A 24,680-nucleotide genomic window follows, 5' to 3' on the forward strand; every position below is an offset into this window, starting at 1 on the left:
AGTTCCTGAAGAGTTTAATACAGCGAGTGTGTACCTACTGAATTGGAACCTTAAACACAAAGCAACTCAGCCAGCCAGGATGTTTGTTTGCCCACAAAACTGCTCTACGTTCACGATCATGACCTTTGTAACTTCTCAAAAGCTCTTCTGAGTCATGGAAGGCAGATTAGTGCCGAAGAGTGTGCTGCATGTTCTAATCCTTTGCAAAGCTGTCAGTCAGCATGGCAATGATAAACATAATAGCTTGCCCCTTTGAAATCCATAGGTGCTTCCCACCTGTCACTGCCCCTAACTCACAGGAGCCCTGCAATTGGCTGGTGCTTCCTACATGTCACCGCCCCTAACTCACAGGAGTCATGCAATTGGCTGGGTTCTCATTTCAGTTTAACAGATGAGGAAATAGAGAGCTTAGAGTTGTGTGTGTGTGTGTGTGTGTGTGTGTGTGTGTGTGTGTGTGTGTGTGTTTGTGTGTGTGCATGTGCGTGTTTGCAATGGAACCTAGGGCCTCATACATGTTCAGCAATTGTTCTACTGCTGAGCCACACCCCAGTTCCCAGCTCAAGGCCTTTCACCACTATAGCCCTTGGCAAAAACATCCTTTCATGTCAAACTCTCCATATTACACGTGTTTGCTATGGAGTCCATGCACTGCTGGCCAGAAGTTGAGAATATGAGGGATGGAGATGCCACAGAGATGCACTGACTCAATCAACCCTGGTCTCCATGACTGATTAGGAAACCAAGGCCTGGAAAAGCTAATCATACCATTCCTGGTCAACCAACCCCAGGGATCCATGTGACCCAAGCACTTGACTCGATGACAGCAACATTATGACCCTTGACCCAGTCACGTCCAGTGACTAATTCCATCCTTGCTTGGTCATCTTGTCTTATAATAAACAGCCCAGAACTACAGTTTTCAGAGGTTGCACACCTGTGTTCCCCTAACTCCTAAGACAACACAGGAGTCTGACTACAGTCTTTCTCTGCCTGGACAATACAGTTCAATGATGATGCAGAATTCAAAGACACTGAATTCTTAAACCAAACCAAATCAAAATGATGGCCTTCACAGGTGAGACCACAACAGCCCACAAAACTGGAAGAGGCAGTGCTGGGGTTGTTGGCTCCTCAGCCTCGCGATTTACTTCCGCCATGGTCATTTTCAAATAGACTGATAGTAACAGCCAACACAAGCACTGATTGTGGGTCAGGGGATGCTTTATATATGCCATTCACCTAATTCCCTTTGCCCCCTAAGACAACAATCACCAAAGTACAGAGAACTTCAGTTATATCATCGAAGCTTTGATAGGCATTTGTCATCCCCATGGGTCAGTAAAAGTGCTGACCAGGTAAGGTCTAAGACGTGAGCATGCTGGTGACAGACTAGCCCTCTCTTTTGATGGGTACCAATCAATTTCCTATCTATCAACCCTCTACACACTCATCAATAAGATGGAATACTTTTCTGAAGCTCGGGAATATAGCAAGTATAACACTTTCAGCAACTTTACTGAGGATGCAGAGGTGGAGAGGGACCAATGTCTGGCCCCACAGGGATAACTTCTTCTCTGTGCTCACACACACAGGTCTGAAAATCCATCCTGAATGGTTCTCAGGGTTCCATCAGCCTCCCTGTTTTGATCTGTGTGCTCACTTCCCCTCCCTATCTATTCCTCACATCAGGTCAACACGACTAGCACCTTTTCCTCTTCCTGCTACCCCAAGGGGTACCCTGGGATGCCTGATGTTTCTGGAGTGTTCTCTGGCTTGGCATGACATGAGTCTGGGCCACATAGAAGAGCTCAGGTTTTGCTCTCCCAAAAAGTCTACCCATCTCCAGTGCTCTGTCTGGTGGTCATTCTCCTTGATGAATGACAGGAAAGAGTCAGAAGGTGAATAGTGCTCTTTTCTCTTTGCATGTGTTGATGTTACCCCACATAAGCCACAGCAGGCCAATAATAGGCTTTTCCTTAAAGCATCCCAAATTTTGTTCACTGTAGTCTGAAGTTATCCGCAGCTCCTCTTGTCTTAATATTCTAGACCTAAGAGGGTTCTCCTTTATCATTTCTCTTTTCAGTAACTTTTTTTAAATCACTCACTACACACAGCTTTTTAAAAGAGAGAGCTCATTAGACTTATACAAGATTGTAGGATGAGAAGCTGGCACACCATGCTGGCAAATGATTTTGTGATATTTTAAGAGCTTGGTGAATGTCAACTTCTGAGGATCTACCTTAGAGAAATAACTTTGTATGTAGAAAAATCCTTCATGCACAAAGATGCGCATTTTTTAAAAAAATCAAGTGTTATTTTTAATAGTGGAAAACAGAACATAAAAAAGAGAGCAGTTACTGACAACATCTATGATAGAAAGTGATGCAATTGATAACAGTTTTTAGAAAGAATGAATATTCATACTGAAAATCAAAATAGTGTGTATACTAACAGAATCTCAAACAATGCACAGATGTTTTATAGAACATAAAATATTAATAGCAACCGTCACTCAATAGTAGAATTATAGGTGACACTGTCTCTTTTACTTATTTTTATTTCCCAATTTTCTGTATTAATATGTATCATTCTCTGGGATAGGGCACAGTCTTGCTAAATTGCTCAGGCTGGCCTAGAACTCAAGATCTACCTGCTTCAGCCTCCTGAGTAATGATGTCTTTGTAAACGTTGAGCCACTAGTTGAGGTGGTACAGTCCTGAGATCCCAGTATGTGGGAGGTAGAGACAGAAGAATCAGGAGGAGGGCAAGGCTAGCGTGGGTTATATGTGATCCTGTCTCAAAAAAAAAAAAAAAAAAAAAAAAAAAAGAAAAAGAAAAATGGAGCTCACTAGAGACTATCCTCTATAGACCTGTATCTGATGATTTTGGTTGTTTCTTCCATTTTTATTTTTATGTCATGTGCAATTTCTAAGTGAGAATCCCATTTTTGAGAATACACCAACTCTTCTGAGTAGTATTGTAGCATTTTGGTTCATGGGATCATAGGTAGTTTCCCTCTGATGTTTAAAAATTTGCTTTCTAATTAAGTCAAGAAAACACCTCTAGTCTGTCTTATTTCCCTTCCTTGATTCTAAGTTAATGTTTTCATCGTCATCAGAAGTCCCCAACACTTCTACTTTGCCAGTCAATCTCTCTGTCAGACTTGGGTCAAAGGGCAGAGCCTCTCCTTGTCTCTTCCACCTTTGGACAGATAAAAATCGCCAGTGATTAGGTACATGTGCTAAGAGTAAAATGTGCATGCACGTACCTGGAGGTGGCTTCTCGGTGACGTACACGCGGCACTCAGGACACACCTTCAGTAGGGCCCTTGGATGCAGCTGAAGAGCCTACTGCTAGGTGACCCACCTCTGTACCTGCCACCCCGTTGTGTGGCAGCTTCAGATTGAAACATTCCCTCTAGAAATGAGGGAGGAGGGCCAAGAGCCTCGGGAAATAAACAACTCAGTTTCAGGAAGTTCCTGAAACTAGCAAGACTCATAAGTCCCCTTCTACAAGCTATAGCTGCACTAAACTACTGGTGAGGAAGGAGATTCCCTGAGTAGCTGCACTGCCTGAAAGTCACACATGGAACTCTAGGGATGCAGCTTTGGTGAGCTATTAGTTAAACTGGGGTGGGCTCTTCCATGACAGCTATTTAGTCATCCCTGTTCCAATTAGTAACTCCTTACCCATCGTGCTGGTTTAACTGTCATCTTGACATAATCTAGAGTCACCTGAAAGACAGTCCTAAGGAGGGATTATCTAGATCAGGTTGACTTGTGGGCATGTCTCTAGGGATCTGTCTGGACTGTTAACTGAGGTAGGGAAGATCCAGTCATTGTGGCAGCACCATTTCCTAAGCAGAGAGTCCTGATGAGAGTAAGACAGGAGAAAGCTAGCGAAGAGCAAGCAAGGGTGTGTGCACTTTTTCTGTGGTCTTGCCTATTACTGCGATGTAACTGGCTGCTTGATTTGAGTTCTTGCTCTGACTTCTCCAAAAGGATGGCCTGTAACTTAATCCTTTTGTGAGTAAAAGAAACCCTTTCCTCCTCTAAGCTGCTTTTGGTCAGGGTGTGTTATCACTGAAATAGAAATGAAGCTAGGACGCCCATATACCTGTTATCCCCCCCAAACTCGTCTGTTGACAAAACTGGACTCTAGTAGACTATTACAGCCTGTGGCCAATTCCCAGTCTAAGGTGGAGATGTTTGCATGGTGTCTTCCCAGTTAAAGTCACACAGCACACCCTCTTCCTGTGCAGGCACCATTCCTATCATGCTCCTGCCGTGGTGTGAGGAGTCGGGGTGCTTCAAACTTGTAAGGTTAGTACATCGGCAAATATTCCTGTGTTCCTGTCGTCTCAACAACTGCTCTGTGAAGCTACACTGGACACATCTGTATTTGAAGCTCAGAGAGGCTAAGGGACTTTCCCAGGGTTACAATGAGCCTAGAACCAAAAGAACAGGAAGCTATGGCAGGAAAGGGTGGATCTTAGAGGAGTTGGGGGAGGAATAGGTAGTGAAAATATCAAAATGTAATGTATGCATGTGTAAAATTCTCTAAAAATTAATAAAATTATATTTTAAAAGAGCCATTCTACTTCCTAAGGCAAATTTAAGTCTGACATGCAATAGTTCCTGTATGTAAGATGTGCTCCATGCATTTGAGGTGGTCTTGCAGGACAGAGACCAGAGAGCTTGGTGCCTGAGCTCTGCCGTGCATCTTTAGGAAATGGAAATGCATTCAGCAGCTCACTAGAGGCCAGGAAGTCAGAACAACAGCTCTGTAAGCTATGAGATGGCCCGGTGGAGCTCTGAAGCCACGATAGCACCTAAACAAAAAACCCTGGCAGAGCCAGGGTACAGGCTGGGAAAGTAGCAGCCCTGAAGATACTGGGACTGTCAGGAGCGGCAAGGGAAGGAAGGATGAAGGCCAGCAAGGAAGGCGGTGTCTGCTTCAGGTGTGAAACATAAAGGGCACCTTTTAAAAACTCAGTAATTAAATTAAGAGTTCAGTACAATGGATACCAATGGACTCCACATGTGCAGTTCAATTAACTGGGGGTTGATTATACATATAGTTTAATATATAAACCACCCCAAATAACAGCAAACCAAGACCATTAACTTACTGAACCTTTACAATTCATCATGTCTTTATTCTCTAAACCATACTGGGTAATGATGTAAGAAATCTAAGATTGTTCACAGCCTTGGGTTTTGTAAGCAATCTAATGATTTAAAGTATATGTCAGAATTTAGGCTACAGGCAAATAGTATCCCATTACAAAAGGCACTTGAGAGTCTCAGTTGGGTGTCAGTATGGGTCCTGGAATGCATGATTTCTGATGAACTAACATCAATGCTTCAAGTCATTCCCCAAAAAGAGCCATGATGAAGAGGTTCCACGATAACCTTGGAAAATGGGAACTCACTTGCACAGTACCACTCAGCTTTTGGAGGCAAGGATCTCCGTGAGTTTGCAGATAGCCATTCTCCTTCCTTTGAGAGATACACACAGGGAAATCTGCCTGCCATGTCAATGTTTGTGGACCATGGAATCGATAGGCGGATCACTGGAAAATCAGTTTAGTGCTTTTCAGTATCTTGTATACCAATGAATCTAATTGCTGACTTGTGATATAATGCAACAGCAAATTAGGTTTGGAAGTGAAATACACACATTACCCCAAATTATGGGGAAGAAAACAGAGTACAGAATCAGAGAGGGTGCTCACTTCTCACATAGACATCAGAGCAAGATAAAATGGTGAGAGTTACTTGGCAGCAGACCGTATGGGGGAGTGTCCCCTCTCAGGGAATGTTAGAAGTCCTTGCTAACATGCTGAAACTCGGTATGTACCCTAGGAAAGGTTCATCATCAATCAATTATCTTAGTCTATGAACAGTGAATTGGTATGACCAGGAACAAAAAGACACCACAGAGAGAAGAGATTCAAAGGCCAAGACTCAAAAAGGACAGACTTTCCTCCATTTGGGAGCAGAAAGATATATTTTATTTATCAACTTTACCAATGCTTATGCCAACAAGAAGTCCAACTGTAAGGCAGAAAGGAAAAATAAGAAAACTAGCTATTAAAAGTCAGTGTGTGTCTCAAATAGATGTAATGAGTGCATATAATGGGTGCCTGAGCATAAAGATCTGGCTGGATGTGTGGGATCTGCATCCTATGATTGACAAGGGCTGCCTGAATAGAAGAAAAGGAACAGCTTTTCTTTCCCTTCTGCTCTTTTAAGCCACACACAGATGATCTCTTGTCTGGCCGGAGCCAAGGATCTACAGATATTCCTTTACAGAGTGTAACCAGAGTGACCCTTATTCCCATTCTGGATGGGATGGGAGAGATCCAATCACTGAGGTGGGAAAGAGGCTCGCCTTTGTGTGGCCCAGCTGCCCCCTTGCACTTCCCTCCTGGGTTGTTCTTTATCCTGTGGAACTTTTGAGAAGGCAAGGTGCCATTTTTTTCACGATGGAGCCAGTGCTTGCCATCATGGAATCCAGAGGTGGTGGTGTGGGAGGGACAAGAACGGTGTGTATTGGGAAGGTGAGGGCCAGGAGAAGGAAAGAGTGTTTAACTTTCAACAGGCACTCCATGGACCTCAGACTGGACCAAGGGGCCAAAGGAACCTAAAACTCTTCAAGGCTCTTCTGGAGTGTCTTTTTGGAAGAAGAATTCCATTCCACCTTGTCATGCCTGACTCCAGTGACAGTGACTCCAAGCGTTTTCGAAGGCTGGCTGCCCTTTGCCGTGGAACTGAGTGTCCTCTGAAAGGCCAGGCAGCCAGTGCTAACTCAGCATCTGAGGGCTGCATGACTGACATCATGAGCAGGATGGAGTAATTTTAACGGCATTGCTGACGCGGATGCCTCATGAAAAAAAATCACATTTGGACCAGCAACTTCTATTTAAAGACAATCCTGTTGTACTTTCTTGAATGTGCCCAGGAGACTAACTTCTCTGCCCCCGACCCCTTCCATCTTTATTTACAGAGAAATGGCCTTTGTGGATCTAGCCACAGGAGAGAAAAAAATCTCCTCTCTCCCCAGTTCCATTCTTCAGCATGAGAGCTGTGAGGACTGCTGATTCCCTTGGCTGAGGGTTTGTACACAGTGGTAGGAAAGTACAAAGACAAGACCCATTTCCCTTGGGGCTCAGTGGCCAGAAGGGAACCAGGAGGCCCTGCCTTATGCAGAACACCTTTCTTGCTTGGCTCACCCACCCAATCTGGAATTTTACATCATTTATAGCTTGTGATAAGGGCAGGTGGAATCCTGTCTGTGGAAGAGGAAGCTGATAAAGGTAACACCAGATGTCAATACAATCCATTCATCCTCAGCTTTGTCAGGTAGTAAGAAGAGTCAGAGGCATACAGGCAGACACAGAGTGTCAAGGTGGACTCCCTTATAGCCAGGGGCTGGGGTACACTCTGAGCAGCTGCGAGACACCAAAAGGAAGAGACCTGGATCCAATTCTTGCCTATTGTCACATGGAGTTGGTCATTCCTCTCTTGGAGCTCATGAACTCATTACAGGAGAGGATGACCTTGAATACCTGACCCTCCTGCCTCCACCTCCCAAGTGCCGGGGTTATAGGCATGAACCGCTATGCCTGGTTCAGATGAGGATATGGATGAGAGTCCCTGTGCTTTTGAGCTTGAAAACCCATGAAAACTATCAAGAGAATGAGTGGTGTGTCACTGGTGGTGCAAGCAACATTCATTCACATTTTACACTTTACACAAGCCCTTTCTTGTGGCTGGGCGGGCCTCTGCTCTGATGAGGTCTCTCAGCACTGTTACCACTGTTTATCAAAGCACACTGTCTACTCTGACTTCTTAACAAGTATTCCTAACATGGTAGAAAAACACTAGAAACTGCCTTTAGCCAACTTTCAAAAGGAAATGCCAATTCCACTTCCATCCTGTTTCCGTGATTTATTAACACAGAGGCTGTCAAAGGTTGAATGGTCCCCAAAGATATCCTCATACTATCACCCCCGAAGACTGTGGGTGAGACCTTTTATGAGAAACATCTTTTCAGACTTAGCTTAAGGATCTTGGGATGAGGTCACATGGACTGTGCAGTGGCCACATGCAGACTTCAGTGTTCTGTAGGCCTGGGTTTCCTTTGGGTTTCTTCTCACAGGATCCCATTTCCCACACGGTGAAATCTCTGCCTTTATTCAATATTTGCCACTTTCTGCTGAGTGATTATTTTTGTTGTTTTCTTATTTTATTATAAAAATTCTTTTGTTTGCATCTTCCATGACTCTTAAAGACTCTGCCTTTTGGACCCACCGTGCATTCTTACTAGCTTACGCTTCATTTCTCAAGTGATTTTCCTGCTGATTCTTTCCCGAGTGCTGCTAATTCATTTCTGAGTTTTTCCACTTCTGACTTAACACTGTCTCCACTATCCCCTCTCATGCTTTCTGTCATTTTCCTAATGTCTGTGCTCACAAGGAAGGACGTGGATGCTGTGAACTGTTGGTGTTACCTTGGAATGCACGCACGCTGTCCTGGGGGGTGCTAGCCTGCTCCCAACTTTCCTCTATTTTAAAAAGTGTGTTTTGGTTTCACTACTTTCCTACTGCTCATTTTTTTTTTCTTCTTTAAAACAAAGTTAATCTTCCTGGGTTTTTAGGAATGAACTTACTTTCAGCTTTACCTAGCTCACTCTTCTGTTCAAAGGCAGCAGCTAGCATTCCGAAATTGCTTGGTTCTGTTTTCCCTGGGGAGTTCTTGCCCAATCTCTCCTTCTCTGCTGCTGTAGATGGAGAAGGTGCTAGGCTGCCCCAGAGTTAGCAGGTACCAGAGAATCCTACATCTTGGAGAGCCCCAGAGGTCACTCACACTACTGGTGAAATGAGCCATTAGACTTCTTGGTTATTTGGGGTTTTTCTTGTCCCAAGGCTTATCAAAACCCTTGGGGACACCTTGTGACCTAGCTGAAAGTATTGTCCTTGGTTTTTGCTACCAAATTGCTATGTTCTTATAGGAGCTTGAGAGAATTCTGCTGCTGTTCCATGTGTCATCCTCCCAGAGTGTCCCATAATATTTCCTACATGAAAGGACAGTGCAGACTTGTAAGATAAATGCCAAGTTTTGGTAAACCACTGCTGGATTCTGTGACAGTGAAAGAAAAGTAATAATAATCTGAGGGGTTTCCGGACACACCTATGCGGCCCAGAGCAAAGGAAGCACCACCTGAGGAACAGACAGGAGGGACAGGTAGGCCCGGGAGGGAACACAAACCAAGCAACTGGGCCCCGAGGCTCCCTCTGCGCTAGAAACCCAGGGTACAGGGCTTCTTGCATGGTGGAACTAAGGACTGGTTTCAGTGAACACAAAGTCTCCCATCAGAGGGAACCTCTCCCATTTACAGGGCCCAGCAGACCCTGCCGCCCTCCCTCCTTGACGGCACTGTGGTCATCTGAAAATTTCACAAGACTCTGACTCACTCAGCCCGTGGGCCGCACACCTCACCGGTCCTAAGTAATGGTGAAGACCTCAGCATGTGATTCTTCCCCAAGAACAGTGACAAATCACAGCCCCGAGATACAGGGAGTTTCAGTCATCAGCTTTGCACACAGCCCTTCAGAGGCACCAACCAGCAGCTCTCCCAGACGCAGTCCCACAAAACCAGTGAGGCATTAACAGCAGGGCCTGCAGGTGTCCTACAGCCTTGTCAGCCCCAACCCTGCTCTCCCACTTCCCGACCCGGCTCTCCCCATTCACCTCTGCTTTCTCATTAGGCTTCTGTCTCTTTGGAAGGCCAGACTCACCCCTGACCTTCCAGTCTCATCACTACAGAGCTGTGTTGTACTGATAATTTTTTTAATGTCTTTTTTTTTTTTTAAACGTGGTCCTTGGAAACTTTGCAAGAAATGTATTGATTTGAGATACTCAAGCTGAATTATTGAGCTTTGGCAGAAGGAAATAAATCTTTCCCATTCCCCACGCCTGCTGCCAAGTGCGGCTTCCAGGAAGCAATGTCCGTCCTTTCTGGAAATGAAGCAAAAGCCAAACATTCTGCCGCTCTCCCCTGACCCCACCCCTTCACTTGAATTCACTGACAAAAGCACTTTACGATTCATTGCTCATTTGCCCGAATAGGCATCCGAATTAGTAATGCCCAAATTAGTAATGCCTGGCTGAGGCAGCTTCCTAAATAATGAGGCCTGATCGGTTTGGCAGACCCAGGGGCCTGTGGAAAGCAAGCTTGCAGCGCGTCATTAGGTTAAACACTCTTCCGGTTTTATAATCAAAATTTCCCCTACAGACCTGGATGTGCAAAGGGGAAAGAGCATGCTTACTGACGCCAGAGATTAACCAGAGCAGGAGCCAGGGCTGGGGTGGGAAGGTGGGGGACCAGCACTCAGGAGCGGGGACTCAGGCAATGGTTGTTCCAACGCACAGGGCACGGTGAGCACACAGACTCCTGACATCTGCTGTTCCTTTCAGTTCAGCTGAGTGTTCATTCTACCTGGCCACGGTCCAGGGGAATTCCCATCCTCACCAGCTGAACACAGTGTGGTCTAACTGCACAGCCTTCCTCTGCCCATCGCTCCCCTCACTGGTTCCCTGCCCCATCCATCTAATATCTACCACGGTGCTGAGCCTCGGGTTAAGGCTGGGGTGTCAAGGGGAACGATGCCGGACAGTCCGGTTGGGAAACCGGGCGTGCGGAGAGATACTTCCCAGTCTGCATCAGAACCAGGCCAGGGTAGACTCTCAGAGGAAGGAAGGGGTGACAGCCTGGCAGGCACGGCCAGCTTTGGAAACTGAGCAGTCTGACACAGCAATCACAGGAGGTGATAGGGAGGGTGGGGTGGGAGGTGATGTCTCCACTGTGATGCTAAAATGCATTGGACTTAATCTATCTCAAACGGACTCTGGGCAGTACTCACTCTCTCCTATGTCTCCCAGTCTCAGAGAAGACCACCATCATGCTGTCAGTGGCCAAGGGCCCCACGCCTTGCAGGAACCCTTTCTGCTCCCTGCTAGGTGCCCCTCCAGTCTGCTGGTGGATGCTGTTGGCTCTGCCTTTCCTCGGCATCCAAATCCAACTGCTTCCTCCACTTCTGCCGATTCCACATTAGTCCCAGCCGCTGCTGGCTCTCATGGTCCCAAACTGGTCCCCCAGCTTCCATCATATGGTCTGTTCTCAACAGACTTGCATAGGTAATGATGCGCTAGTCATTCGGAGTTCATGTCAAAGTCCTTAAGATGACTGGAGCCTGACATGCTCAGAATCTACTTCCTCACATCCCCCAATCCTGCTTCTTCCTGCTCTGGCTATACTGATACCCACACACCGGACACAGCCCTACCGCAGGGCCTTTGCACTGGCTGCTCCTTCAATTGAAGACATCTCCCAGCCTGCTCTGAGACTGGGAGCCATCTCACTTCCTTTAAGCTCTCCCTGGACTTTCCATCCAAAACAGCTAGTCTCTATTCTCTGACTTCTTCTTTTCCTGTTGCCTCACTTCTAACAGTTCCACTACTTGTCGTTTACTTATTTATTGTGTATATGTGGCGTGTGTGTGTGTGTGTGTGTGTGTGTGTGTGTGTGTGTGTGTGTGGTGTGTGTTCTTCACTATCACTCTCCACCTTACTTAGAGACAAGGTCTCTCCTGAACCCGGAGCTCACTGACTCAGCAAACCTGACCGACTGGTGAGCTCCTGGGATGCGCCTATCTCTGCCTTCATCTCCCCCCCCACGCACACATGGGGGCTGGGGATACGAACTCAGATCCTCATGTCCTCACAGCTGCTCTACAGCAAGTACTTTCCCCGCTGAGCCATTGCCCGAGCCTTTTTTTTGTTTGTTTATTATTCTCCATTAGAATATAAGCAGACTTTTGCTTTACTCCTGCTATACCTCCAACGCCTCAGTTTCCAGTTCACGATGGGAACTCAACAAGTATTTCTGAATGAATGAGAAACTATCCTCTACGAAGAAAGCGGTGTAGCACAGTGGTCAGGAGAGAGGCCCTGGGACCAGGCATCCTGGGGGTTAAATCTTGGCACTTCAACTTGCTAGCTAGGCTGCGTGACCTCTGGCAAGGTACACATTCATCCATGTTTCAGCTTCCTCAATCATAAAACTGGGACGAGGACTGACCTTCATCAGGGGGCTGTGAGCACTAAGTGGGATGGGATAGGTAGAAAGCTCTCAGAGCAGAAGAGAACCTGGCATAGACTGAGCACTTGAGAAATAATGGTCATTATTAGCCAGAGCCTTGTCTGCCACACTGAGTTTAGACTTTTCTCCTCAGGCTACACGGAGTCATTGACGGATGTTAAAGGAGGGAGTAACATAATCAGATATTGTTTCAGAGGATCGTTCCAGCTGTGCAGGGGAGAATGAATCACGTCAGGGCAAGACGAGGTGACCAGCTAAGAGGCTCCTGCAGAAACAGATGACAGACACTGTTAACATGAACTAAAACAGAAGGACTGAAGAAAGGGCGGATTCCAGATACTACAGCGGAAGGACAGATGAACAGGAAGAGGAACTCAGTGTGAAGGAAACAGTCAACGGCAGAACCTGGGCTCCTGAATTTTACCAGACCAGGCCAGGCCAAAGGGGAGGATGTGGAAAGATGGGTCAATTTTGTTGATTATGGACATCCAGTAAAGAAGGTAGCTGTATCAGTATATGCACTTGTGGAGAAGGACTTGAGTCATACATACATTCAAATTTTGTTGTCTCCATCATACTGCTCGCTGAGGCCATGATCATAGATGGATTTCCCCAAGAAAACATTTAAGGAGTGAACTATTTATAAGAGGTGTATTCCGGAAGAATGAGGCAGCAGGGAACAAGTAAGGGGAGAGTCAGGAGAAACTGGGTGTGCGTGTCTAGTGATGGGAGTCAGAGCAGAGGACCACGACGACCACTGGAGGAGTAAGTGGGAGGTGGGGAATGCAGAAACACGTGACTGTGAGTGACCGTGAAGGGCACTGCAGAACCTAGACAGATTCCTTTGAAGATGAGGGGCGAAAGCCAAGCAGGCTGATCACGGAGGGAGAACGGGGGGGGGGGGGGGGGGGGTAGGCAGCAGGCGAGGCCGCTGTGGAAGAGCCAGAACTCAGGAAAAAGGCCTCTGTGTTCAGGAAGAGACGCCCATTTCCACCGAGCCAGAGGAGGCAGTAAGATGGGCTGAGTGGGGAGTGGAGGGGAGCTGCTTGACCACAGCCAGGCAGCGAGGCTAGCTGGAATGTGCAGAGAACCTGGTGGGACCGCCGGGCTAGAAAACGGGGTGCCTGCAGGGAGAGGGGGAAACTTCTTGGGGAACCCTAAGCCTTGAAGAAGTACTCCCAGGACCCACTTGAGGGAAGCATCTTCTCAGTTTCATTCTGTCCAACAATTCTACTCTTTTGTGGAAGTGACCTTTTAGACCTGGAGACACCATGCTGTAGTTGGTATAAAACTAAACCCACGCCAAATATTCAGAGAGAACACACAGTGTGGTCTTGAACAGTCTTTCGGAATCAAACCTGTTATTCTTTTTTATCAAAAAAACTTCATGGCTCTTACCTAAGTGTATACCTTTAAATCTTTATTATTTGTAGTGCTGAGGATTGAACCCAGGACCTTATGCATGCCAGGCAAGAGTTTTACTACTGAGCTACACTCCTGACTCTGTCTAAAATTTTATTTTGAGGCAGTTTTAATAAGCTGCCCGGGCTGGCCTAGAACTTGTGATCCTCCTCTCAAGGACCTAGAATCACAGGCCTATGCCACATGCTTGGCTGAAAGTCATGCAACATTCTAACCTAACCCCCATAGACACCTTTCTAGGCTTTCCCCCAGCTGTCTATCACGCCTGACTGTCCAAGGCCTCTCCTCAGTCTGCCTCTGCTCTCACGTCCGCTCCGCCCAGCTTCTTCTACATTTTTGCCTGCTGAAACATATCCCTTCAACGTGGCGTGTGGGGGTGTGTCAATGTGTCGATGCGTGCATGCACTTGCCTGTGTGAGTATGTGCAGAGGCCATGGGCTCTGGGGTTATGGTCCCGTGGCCATGTCCAGCCCTTTTACGTGCTCCCGGGGGTCTGAACGCAGGTCCTCACGCTTGTACCCCAGGCACTCCTGACGCTGAGCCACCTCGCCCAGCCCTCACCTCTCTCTTTTGAAGCCTGTACCTGAAGTCACCTCTAAGATGCCTTAGCGTCTTTCTTCCCGTCTTGTTTCCAGAGCACTTGGCAGACACGCGTAATTTCTAGAACAACGTGCTAAAGCTGTCAGGGTGTTACTGATGTATCCGACTAGGCAACAAACTTCAAATATAAGGCTGTGTAGGCCCTTGTCCTTGTTGGATTTTTGTCCATCTGACACAAGCCAGAGTCATCAGGGAAGAGAAACCACTATTGAGAGTGAGTGCCTACAGGCAAACCTGTAGGCCATTTTCTCGATTCATGTTTGATGTGGGAGAATCCAGCCCGCTACTGGGCAGGTGGTCCTGGGCGGTATGCGAAAGCAGGCCGAGCAAGCCAGTAAGTAAGCTTGTTCCACCATGGTCTCGCTCCAGTTCCTGCCTCCAGGTTTCTGCCTCAAGTTCCTGCCTTAGCCTCCCCTGATGATGGACTGCAGCCTCTAAGCCAAATAAACCCTCTCCTCCTCAAGTTGCTTTGGGTCATGGTGTTTTATCACAGCAAGAGAGACATAACCAAGACCAAGGAATGGATCTTAGTAAGGGCCTGGGCACTTGGAGTTGGCCATGTGGCTGGCTGGGACTAGTGTAGCCACTAAAAAGTGTCAGAGAACCTTTCAAGTAACCAAGTATGCTGGCCATATGCAGGCTTGTAATCAGCTACCCGGGAGGCAGACGTAGGAGGATTACAAGTCAGTTCTCTCCTTCTACCATGTAAGTCCCAGGGACTCGACTCAGGCCTAGACCCAGGCCATCAGGCTTGGGGCAAGTGTCTTCACCTGCTGAGTGGTCTCATCAGCTCAGTTTGAATATTAAAACTGGACACACCTTACACCTGCCATGCGTTTTTTCTAGAAATCTGTCTTACTAATCGGCTAGACGTCAGATTATCAGCAGAAATTAGTTTACAGAGTTGTCACACACAAATCCCTATAGATACCAGACCCTTCTCCTGATGTCCTCCTTAGATTCAAATCCCAAGAATGGCGCAGCACTTGGGTGGAGAGAGCATTTACACACCTGATCTCACTTGGCATCACATTAGCCAGGAGAGGAAGTGGAATGGGCATGATTGTTCTTATTTCCTGCTGAGTAACATGAAGGGAAGGAGCTAAGTGGTGTCCTTTAAAGTCACCGAACCACTAAGAGGTTGGGCCAGCTCTTAGTCCAGAACTCAGCAAATACACTGGACTCCCAAGCCAGAGGTGACACCATGGGTCTGTGCCCTTCAAGAAGATGCTCCAGGAGCAATTATCCTGTTTACAACTAGACCCCGGGAACCATCCATCTAAAAAGGAAGTCCCCTCTTCTTGGGAATATTGGATACAGAATTAGAAGCCTTGCATCCACTGAGGTAAGGAACATGATGATTCTTTGAAATCACTATAACCAGTAAGCGATAGGCAGATATCCTGGTTTGTGGCAGTGGCTTGACTTCTCCAGGCAGCTGTGTAAACTGATGAACCAGGAGAGAGGAAGGCACGCCCGTTTCTGTTGCTCTAGGTCTCTGCTTCCTTCTTCTGTAGGCTCCTGTTGGCTCAAGATCTTGGTTTCCTGAGCCCAGTATACAGAAGCCATCCCGGGTCTGCACAACTGAGCCACAGCTACCTTGGATGGAAGTCTTATTTGAGGTTCCTTATGAAGGCGTGATACAAGACCCAGGCGGCGCCGGAGAGGTATCCTCTGCTCACATCACTCCCCTTTGACCTGCTTTTGACTTAAGCCCTTAGGCAATTATATAAGGGGAGGGGGGGGGGAGGGAGAGAGACTGACCACAACAAAAGCACATTAATCTGAGCCACTCACGATGAGGACCCCAAACCACAGCAGGCTCTGAGTGACAGGCAGATGCTAAACTGCTTTTGAGAGACAGACAGTGTCAAAGCCAGGCACGACTCAGTACAAGCACTGCTGAACTAAGATCTGAAAGGGTAAGGGTGGTGACTGTGTGCAGTGATCTGTCTCGTACTTTGGTAAATATGTTTACGACACTTATGTCTGCAGCAACACTTTAAAGGGTAAACTTTGGAGGCTGGAGAGATGGCTCAGTGGTTAGGAGCACCTGCCGCCTTTGCAGAGGACTCAGGTTTGGTTCCCATCATCCACACTGGCAGCTCACAGCCATTTTTAACTCCAGATCCAGGATCTGACCCTCCTCTTCTGGCCTCTATGAGTACCTACAATTGACAATGGACGTGGTGCACATACATACATTCAGGTGTATACGCACGCACGCACACACGCACCTAAAAAATAAAGCTAAAAATCAAAGTAAACTGGTTCCTTTCAAATATGAGGTCATATCATTTGTAACTTAGACCCTACTACTGAAAAGGTATACTTTTCTTAAAAATAAAGAGTTCAATCACATGACCAAGCAAGAATGGATAGGTTTTGAATTGGTGCAGCCACAGAAAATCACGGCGGGCACACACTTGGATTCCTCTAAAGAGAACTTGAATATAATAAGACTCTTAACATGAAAAACTCGACTGAATACACAGTCAATCTTCCTTTGATTCTTGAGTGGGCAATTCAGGGTCTTAAGAAACTGTGGGGTCACCATTATACACATCAGCTGTCATTGTACTGGTAAAATATATAATGTGCCCGTTAATAATAGCTTTACAACTCACAGAAAATCAGATAATAGTGGTTTTACTGTAAGTGGGATCATGACGGTTAAAAGAATCAATGCATTTTCCAAAAGAGCCTAAATCATTTCTGGGAAATAATTCATGCTCTGTGAGAACTGGGCAAAATTTACAGGGAAGTTCTTGGTAGTCCTTGGAAGGAAGGTGTTATGTAATAATCGCAAGCTGTTCTTCAAGATCAAGTTTGCACTTTCTATGTGTATTTCTTTGTATTATTGTTGTTAATTCTGTGCTCAAGGCCCCGCCCACTAACCATCCAGGCTCTCCTTAAAAGGACTGAAAGGTTTTCCCAGCCATCTCCAAGCTCAAGACACAATATGCACCCCGGACAAGCTTATCACAGCAAGTCTGTTCAAGGTTAAGTTCAGGAATGGTGTTTGCAACAACTTGAGCTGGATTTCAGGTTCTCGGTTCTGAGGGAGGATGGGTTGAAAGAATGAGCCGGCAAGCAGTGAAGTGGGCAGAGGCAGACATCGCACAGTGTGGGAGCCACCGAGGACGGGCTTTCTACACTGCTTCATTAGAACACGAAAACTATTTTGCTGCCTATGAGTCCACTGTGAGCCGAAGAGAAGTTAGTTCACTTCCTTGGTGTCTGGGGTCCTGTAATTCTGAGTCATGGCCACATTAACTTGCTACTGAAAACGCAGGAGCTCAGCAGCATGGCCAACCCCTGGTTCACAGTGTCTGGAACTACCAGGCAGGGGAGAAGGCTTGCCAACTCGGTACAGAGGGACCTGGGTGTGCGCGTTTCTTTTTAAAGCTGCGACTTTCTCTTGTGGAATCCAATTCTCCCCAATAGGAAGGATGGAAAATTCCCATTTCCTCATTCTCCCCTATAACAATGAAGTGTACTGTCCTTTGAGGGCAGGTTCCCATGGCTGTTGGCGCTGCTGGCATGAACAGGCCTGACCAAGGAGACACTCAGCAAAGCAAAGGCTATCGAGGTAAACTGAGGCTCAGATGGCAGAACCTCACTAACAGGGTTCCCTTCCTTGGTCTGAGGCCTCAGAGCTCGTTTCCTGGGGTCTGCTGAGTATGGGGGGCGGTGGCTCTGAGAATTCCAGAGGCAAAAAGTCACTGTGTTAGGAGGATAAAGATCAGACAGGTCTCTGGGAAGCTTTAGGGCACATTTCAGTTCCCCCCTGTGGCGGTGAAGCAGATTCCAAACTGCATCCAAATACAATACAGCCCCCAGCAAGGAAGAAATGAAACCCTCTAAATCTTCAGGCCTCTGCTGCACCCTGCCCGCCGCTTGCTTTTCGGCTCACAGAAGCCTTTTGTTTGAGTCCTAGGAATGTGTGCTTAGTAGAGAAAGTGTGGTTTTGTGGTAGCTGGGAAAGAACACGCAGGCGAAGGAGGGAGGAGACCCACCTTTACAAAGCTACCCCTCCACTCTGCCTGTTCCCCCCAAAGCATCGAGAGTGAGAGGCAGAAAACAACCCCAAGAAGGCACTGAGCGGGGAGGAAGGGGTAAAATGGCGTTGCCAAGTAGGCTCATGTGACTTATTTGGGGGAAAAAAACCTAAGAATTTTTCCTTTATCATTCCTTAAGTGGACCTGTGCTTATCCTGACTTAGGGTGGTATCTCAGAGCCATAAGAGCGGGAGGGCTCAGAAGTCAGAAACGACATCACCGGCTTTCATGTGAGCATCATGCAAGTCTCTGAAGAGAGTATGGCCACAGCCCATTTTCTCTAGACAGCAGGAAAGTATCCATAACAATGAGGAGAGGGGGACACTAAAAATATTCTGAACAAGTGGCTCTTTATAAACAAGTATCTTATTACATGTAAACTAGTTTGTGATGTTACATAAATTTTATGTAAGAAGAAAGCCACACTCAAGATGAGTTAGCATTAGAAGATTTTTCTTGCTCTACATGGGTGATTGCAAAATGTTACTTTCAGACAGGGTCAGCCGTCTGCAAAATTCTGAAGGAGGCAATTGCGGCTCGGCTTTCCAGTTCTCTACCCTTTTCTCAAGGACAGCACCTGGTATCTTTGGAATGAAAGTCTGGATTAGGCAGCTCTGGTTTAAATCCCAGCCGTGTCCTGCCAGCCCCCACCCCCCTCCTGCCCCATGATCTGGTCAGGTCACTCTGTCTTCTGTCTTCATATGTAAAAACACCTGAACTCACAGGGTTGTGGTGAGAAATCACACTGTGCATGCTGCTCCTACCTGGCACTCAGAAATGCTCTTTCTTTTCTTCTCTCCTGCCCAGTGGTCCTTTTCCCTCCCCAGCGCCCAAGGAGTCCTCCTGATCTACAGAGCCCCATTTCTCCTCTCCACCAGTATCCATTCAAATGAACTTCCAGGAATGGATCTAAAAATGATTAATGCAATGACTACCAATAGCTTAATAAGCCATCTCCTTGGCCCATGCTGCGCGCGTGCGCGTGCGTGTGCGTGTGCGTGTGCGTGTGTGTGTGTGTGTGTGTGTGTGTAAGTGTGTGTAAAACGTACTCGAGCATGAGATGTGTACCAGGAGATCAAACTTGGGTACTGTTCCTCAGGTTCCATCTACCTTGTTCTTTGAAACAGTATCTTCTCACTGGCTTGAGTTCAGAGTAGGCCAGGCCAGCTGGCCAGTGAAGCCCAGGGATCCACCTGTCTGCCATCCCTATGCAGAGAGGTATGCAATAACCTGCCCAGTGTTTTTTGTTTCTTAGTTTTGTATTTGGGGTCTGGTGGAAGAACTGAGGTCCTTGGGCTTATAAGGCAAGCACCTGACTGAGTGAGTCACCTCCCAGCCCCTACCCCTTCAATAAAACTCATGTTCAATAACGAACTTCTTCTGGTAGAAATGCAGGCATCAAAGTAAGGGCTGGGGAATATTCTGAAGGCAGCAGGTCTTCTACGGAAACTCTGAAGCCAGACAGATAAGCAAATTGCTTGGATAGTAGGGGCACCATGATAGGATGTTCCAAAATGCACAGTTTCTTGGGATTATCACTGGCTGAGGCTGAAGGGCCTTTCTTTCCCTCATTGATCACCAAGCTTTCTATTTATGTAAACAAGAGTATTTCTTGTTTTTTAGCTGGATCCTAAATACGTCCCATCATATAGAGTATGAAGGAGATAAGGTTGAGCATCTGTCAAAAACAAATTTCCGGGAAACGATCCAAGCTGTAAGAAGCCACGGAGGAAGAGACCCAGGAAGGTCCAGGGTTTCAATTCTACTGTAGGTCTATGAAAGCAGCAGCAAAGAAGAAAAGGTAACTTCAAATCTTCAGAGGTTGGAGTCTGCTCTCAAAGATGTGCCCCAAAGCCTTTGAGACAGAGAAGACAATCCGACATGGGTGCTATCCCACTAACTGTGACCGTCTCAACACATTCTCAGATTGGCTCTTCTGAGCTGGACTCCCGGGACACCACGGGTATTTTACTTTTTAAGTGGGGTGGGTTCTCTTAAGCTTTTTTTCATGCTTACTTTTCTGTTGCTTTTATTTTTGTTTTGAGAGGGTACCATGTAGCCCAGGCTGGCCTCAAACTTACTACATAGTAGAGACTGGCTTTGAACTCCTTCCTGATCCTCTGGGCTCTAGCTCTTTGATGTCTGGAGTATGAGGTGTGCCAACATACTCAACGTTCTTTCTCCCTGTTGCCATTTAGGAAGCATGGGTCTCGACACACTGATGCTATTCGGGATTGTAGAGCCACTGACACCAACTGATATTCACACACGCACCCTCCATCCCTGACATACCCAAGCCACCCCTGCGTCCATCAGGATCCTCAGAAATGCATCAACACAACTGCCCTTCTTGTTTTTCTAAAAATGTGGTTTGTGAGCTGGCCCCACAATCTGAGTTCAGTCCTCAGAACCCATGGTAGAAGGAGAGACTCCTCCTAAAAGCTGTCTTCTGACTTTGTGCTTATGCCCCCCCCCCCACACGCACACGCACACGCAAATAAACAAACAAAATCTTAAAGATGTGGTTTTCTTTCTGGGTCCATAAAAACATAACCCCCAAAAGCTACTATGCCAATTTCAACCTCTGTTGATTCTTACTCTAGGTACTAGGGTCCAGAAGGAATTATAAAAGCAGGGTTGGTGCTGACTACTATACCCAGGACCATCTCGCCAGAGCTTTAACTATGCTTGTCCATTGCTTATTTCAAGCAAGAGCAGAAACTAGAGCTTTCAGGTTGGCAGGGGAGACTGGGAGGGTCTGCAGACATAAGGCACAGCAGAACGGACACCTGCAGGTATCACTCCTGCCCAGCACAAGGGGGAGAGGGACAAGAAGCAGCTGAACTAAGGGACAGAGTTGGCTCTGCTGAGCCATGTGTGCACCAGGCTTCACTGTCTTATTAATAAGAATGAAGACATTTACAGCTGAAGGTGATGACCTCAGGACAAACAGATAAGACATCACATTAGATGACCCCCGGCATTCCGTCTTCATCAGACCCACGTTCACAGCTCAGGTGGAGCACTTTAAAGCTGGATGGACTCCCATCTTCCTGATCTTCTCCCTTTCCTCTCACAACCTCTTGAGCTTCTTTCCCTCATTCACTAGTTTCTTTCCTTCCCCTTTCCCGTACATTTCACCTGCAGCCGTCTGTGAATCCTCCCCTGGCCCGGGCCTCCCCGGCAGGCTCTCCTCTAGCCTTCCTTTTTCGATCTCTCCCTTTTTTTTTGGTTTTTCGAGACAGGGTTTCTCTGTGTAGCTTTGCGCCTTTCCTGGAATTCACTTGGTAGCCCAGGCTGGCCTCGAACTCACAGAGATCCACCTGCCTCTGCCTCCCGAGTGCTGGAATTAAAGACACGCGCCACCACCGCCTGGCCTCTCCCTTTCTTTTTGCTGTTATCTGCCTGCCTGCTCCCACCCTTCTTGGTGCAGTTCTATGTTGCTTTCTATTGAAGTTGTTCAGGATTTCTTTCTTCTTATTGTATCCCAGGAGGGACATAGGCAATAGATGGGGCGAGCTGGTGATGGCTAAAATGGGGGGGGGGATAAGAAACGCACATAAAAACTGGAGCGGTTCATCTGGCAACCACCGTTCCTATGGTCCAGTTTCACTCATCTCCCCTACACCCAGCTAAGATTGTGGAATGAACTGTGTTCTACTCATGTTACCAAACATTTGAGAGCAATTGCTTTTACTGCCCCCTCCCCCCAATCTGTTGAAAACTCCAGGAATGCCTTGCAGGCCTTCATGTTCAAGGGAACTCTGTGTCATTTCAATGATGCCACCATTGACTTGTGGGTGGGTGTGTTGCTGACACCGACTGAGGAAAGGGACTTCAGGGTATCAGGGTATGAAGGGAAGAAACACATTCTCCTACTGCTTTAGAAGGAGGTGCCAAATAAGATATATATTTAAAAAAATAGGTCAAATAACTGGTCTCTCAAGTTCAGGAATTAACTCCTGTTTTTCAAACTTCTTGGGGCAAGATAAACAGGATCTGATACTTGATTTCTATACACAGCTGTCTTTATGTCTTTGATATATATCTTGTCATGTATCCCAGGCTGGGCTCAAACTTGCTACGTAGCTGAGGATGACCATTAACTCCCAATTCTCTGGCTCCAGCCTCCTCAGTGTTGGGATTACAGACCACCATACCCAGTTTATGTGGTACTGTGAGTGCAACCCAGGCGTATCTGCGCACTAGATAAGCACTTTGCCAACCGAGTTACATTCTCAGCCAAGCCCGTATAATTTTCTACCAAAAAGGAAATAGAAAATTTCAGTCCCATCAAATATCCATTGCCGTAGTGACACAGGCAGGTCTAGACAGGTGCATGTTTCCATGAGGTTAATTTACACAGACCCATTTGGAAGCTTCCTGGCTTTAAATACTGTCTGTTGCCGACTACCAGTGTTATTTGGTTAGCTTTTACATATTATTTTATTATGATTGCCTTTTTCCATTTCCTCCACCATCTTTTGAATGGGTCAGCAATAAAAATGAAAAGCTTTCAGTGAGTTTTCAGGACACGGTTGTCAGGCTCATAGTCTTGTGACTACCTGCTCACTGCCTAATGAGCCCTGACACGGAATGGTCTCTGCCCGGAGTCGCTGGTTCCCACCTGGGAGCTAGGCCACGGAATTATTCAAGGAGAGCCACTATATCTCGGTCTCAGTTTCCAGGCCCTTGGCCCATTTCTCTCCACCACTACACATCTGTGTATTAACAATGTTGAAATACTTTATTAAAATACACTACCTCTCTAAAGTGTATATTCTCTTTGAAATTCTTGAAGATCAAAATTCAGCAGACGAGAACCTGAAGACCCGAGTTTAACCCTCAAGACTCACGTGGTGGAAGGAGAGAAGCTCCCACAAGTTGTTTCCTGACCTCCACATGCAAGCTGTGTTCACACACACACACACACACACACACACACACACACACACGCTAAATAAATTAAATAAATGCAATTTTTTAAAAAAAATTTAGGCAGATGCCAGCTTCTACAATTTATTACCCCAAGCTTCTAGAGAGCTGTAAAAAAAAATAATAATACAATTACCTTAGAGCACATCAATATTGCCTGAACTGCACTCCTTTTTGTGGGTAACTTCACAGTCTGAACATATCCGGCAACTAGAAATTTGGGAGCCTCTGAGTATGTCTGCACCTTGAGAACCTACAGTAGATTCTGGAAGGCCCAGAAATGATCCACTGTGACCATTTTGTTTGATTAACACGTTGGGGGCGGGGTGGGCATCAGCTGAGACCTGTGATGCCTGTGATTTCCTTTAGCAGAGGGGCAGCAGGGCTGGAGTGGTGGGGCTGACTTCCACATCCATGGGGCTTTGTAAGGCTGAGCCCAGGCCTTGGTGCAGTGCTAGGCTAGCGGGCCACTAACTGTGGTGGAGAGTTCTTTGAAGACAAGAACCACCTCTTCAATAACTCATTGTACATCATCTATGTATTTAGCACATTCTTAGATATCTGCACAAGTTACTGCACATTATCCATGCGTTTTGCACATTCTAAGAATTGTTTAAGATTTACTTTATGTGTATGAGTGTTTGCTTGCACGTTATGTACGTATGTGACCATGTGCATGCCTGGTGCTGGTAGAGGCCAGAGAGGGTGCTGGATCCCTCTAGAGCTCGAGTAACAGATGGTTGTGAGCCACCCCGTATATGTGGGAACTGAACCTGGGTCCTGTGCAAGAACAGGGGCTCTTAACAGCTGAGCCTCTCATCCCTAGCACACTCTCCCCGCCCGCCCCCCCCCCTTTGTGTTTCCCTGGTGGGGAAGGAGCCCGTGAAGAGTAAACATAAGCTCTACTTCAGGCCACACCCCAATGCCTCAGTCAACCTGTGTCTGCTCACTAGCTTGTTTTGAGACATGGTCTTGCTAGGTAGACCTGGCTGGCTTGGACTTGCTATGTAAACCAGGTTGGCCCAAACTTGAGGCAATCCTCCTGCCTCTGATTCTTGAGTGGAAAATTATTATTTTAAACATGAGAGCTTATAGAGATGCACATGAGCTTATATTGCCAGACATAAAAGTGTGCAGAACCACGCCATGGTCCTTGCTGCCTGCTTCCTCTATAACTGCTTGGTTAGTTCCCACTCAATCATCCTTGGTCAGGCTGTCCTACACAGAGCTAGAGCCTTATCACACTCTTTCCTTTCATGCTCCCTCATAATCCACCTGACCCCAGGTGTAGACAACTGAAACTCCCCTGTTACTCCACTCTGGATCCAGAACAATGTCTCCTGCCTGTCTCTTTCTTTATACCTTCTCATTTACTTGACTGAAAAGATTACCTCTCACCCTGACACATCGATTACATAGTTCTCCTGAGGGGCTATAGCAATGTGTCACTGTCAGAGAAGACTGAAATCCACAAGTGAATGTGCCAGGTTTAAG

At 46.7% G+C, this 24,680-nt stretch overlaps 1 protein-coding gene and 1 long non-coding RNA gene across 2 annotated transcripts in view; one reads left to right on the plus strand and one right to left on the minus strand.

The window, feature by feature from the left end:
- Nucleotides 1-24,680, minus strand: part of Etv6 (ETS variant transcription factor 6) — a 238,139-nt gene that overhangs the window by 51,847 nt on the left and 161,612 nt on the right. The window lies entirely within an intron of this gene.
- On the plus strand, nucleotides 15,290-20,696 carry LOC119087655. The gene is made up of 3 exons (XR_005091163.1): nucleotides 15,290-15,535; nucleotides 15,708-15,857; nucleotides 19,875-20,696. It is a non-coding gene; the product is annotated as an uncharacterized LOC119087655 (long non-coding RNA).

The sequence above is a fragment of the Peromyscus leucopus genome, chromosome 3 (genome assembly GCF_004664715.2).
Source record: "Peromyscus leucopus breed LL Stock chromosome 3, UCI_PerLeu_2.1, whole genome shotgun sequence".
Taxonomy (NCBI): Eukaryota; Metazoa; Chordata; class Mammalia; order Rodentia; family Cricetidae; genus Peromyscus; species Peromyscus leucopus.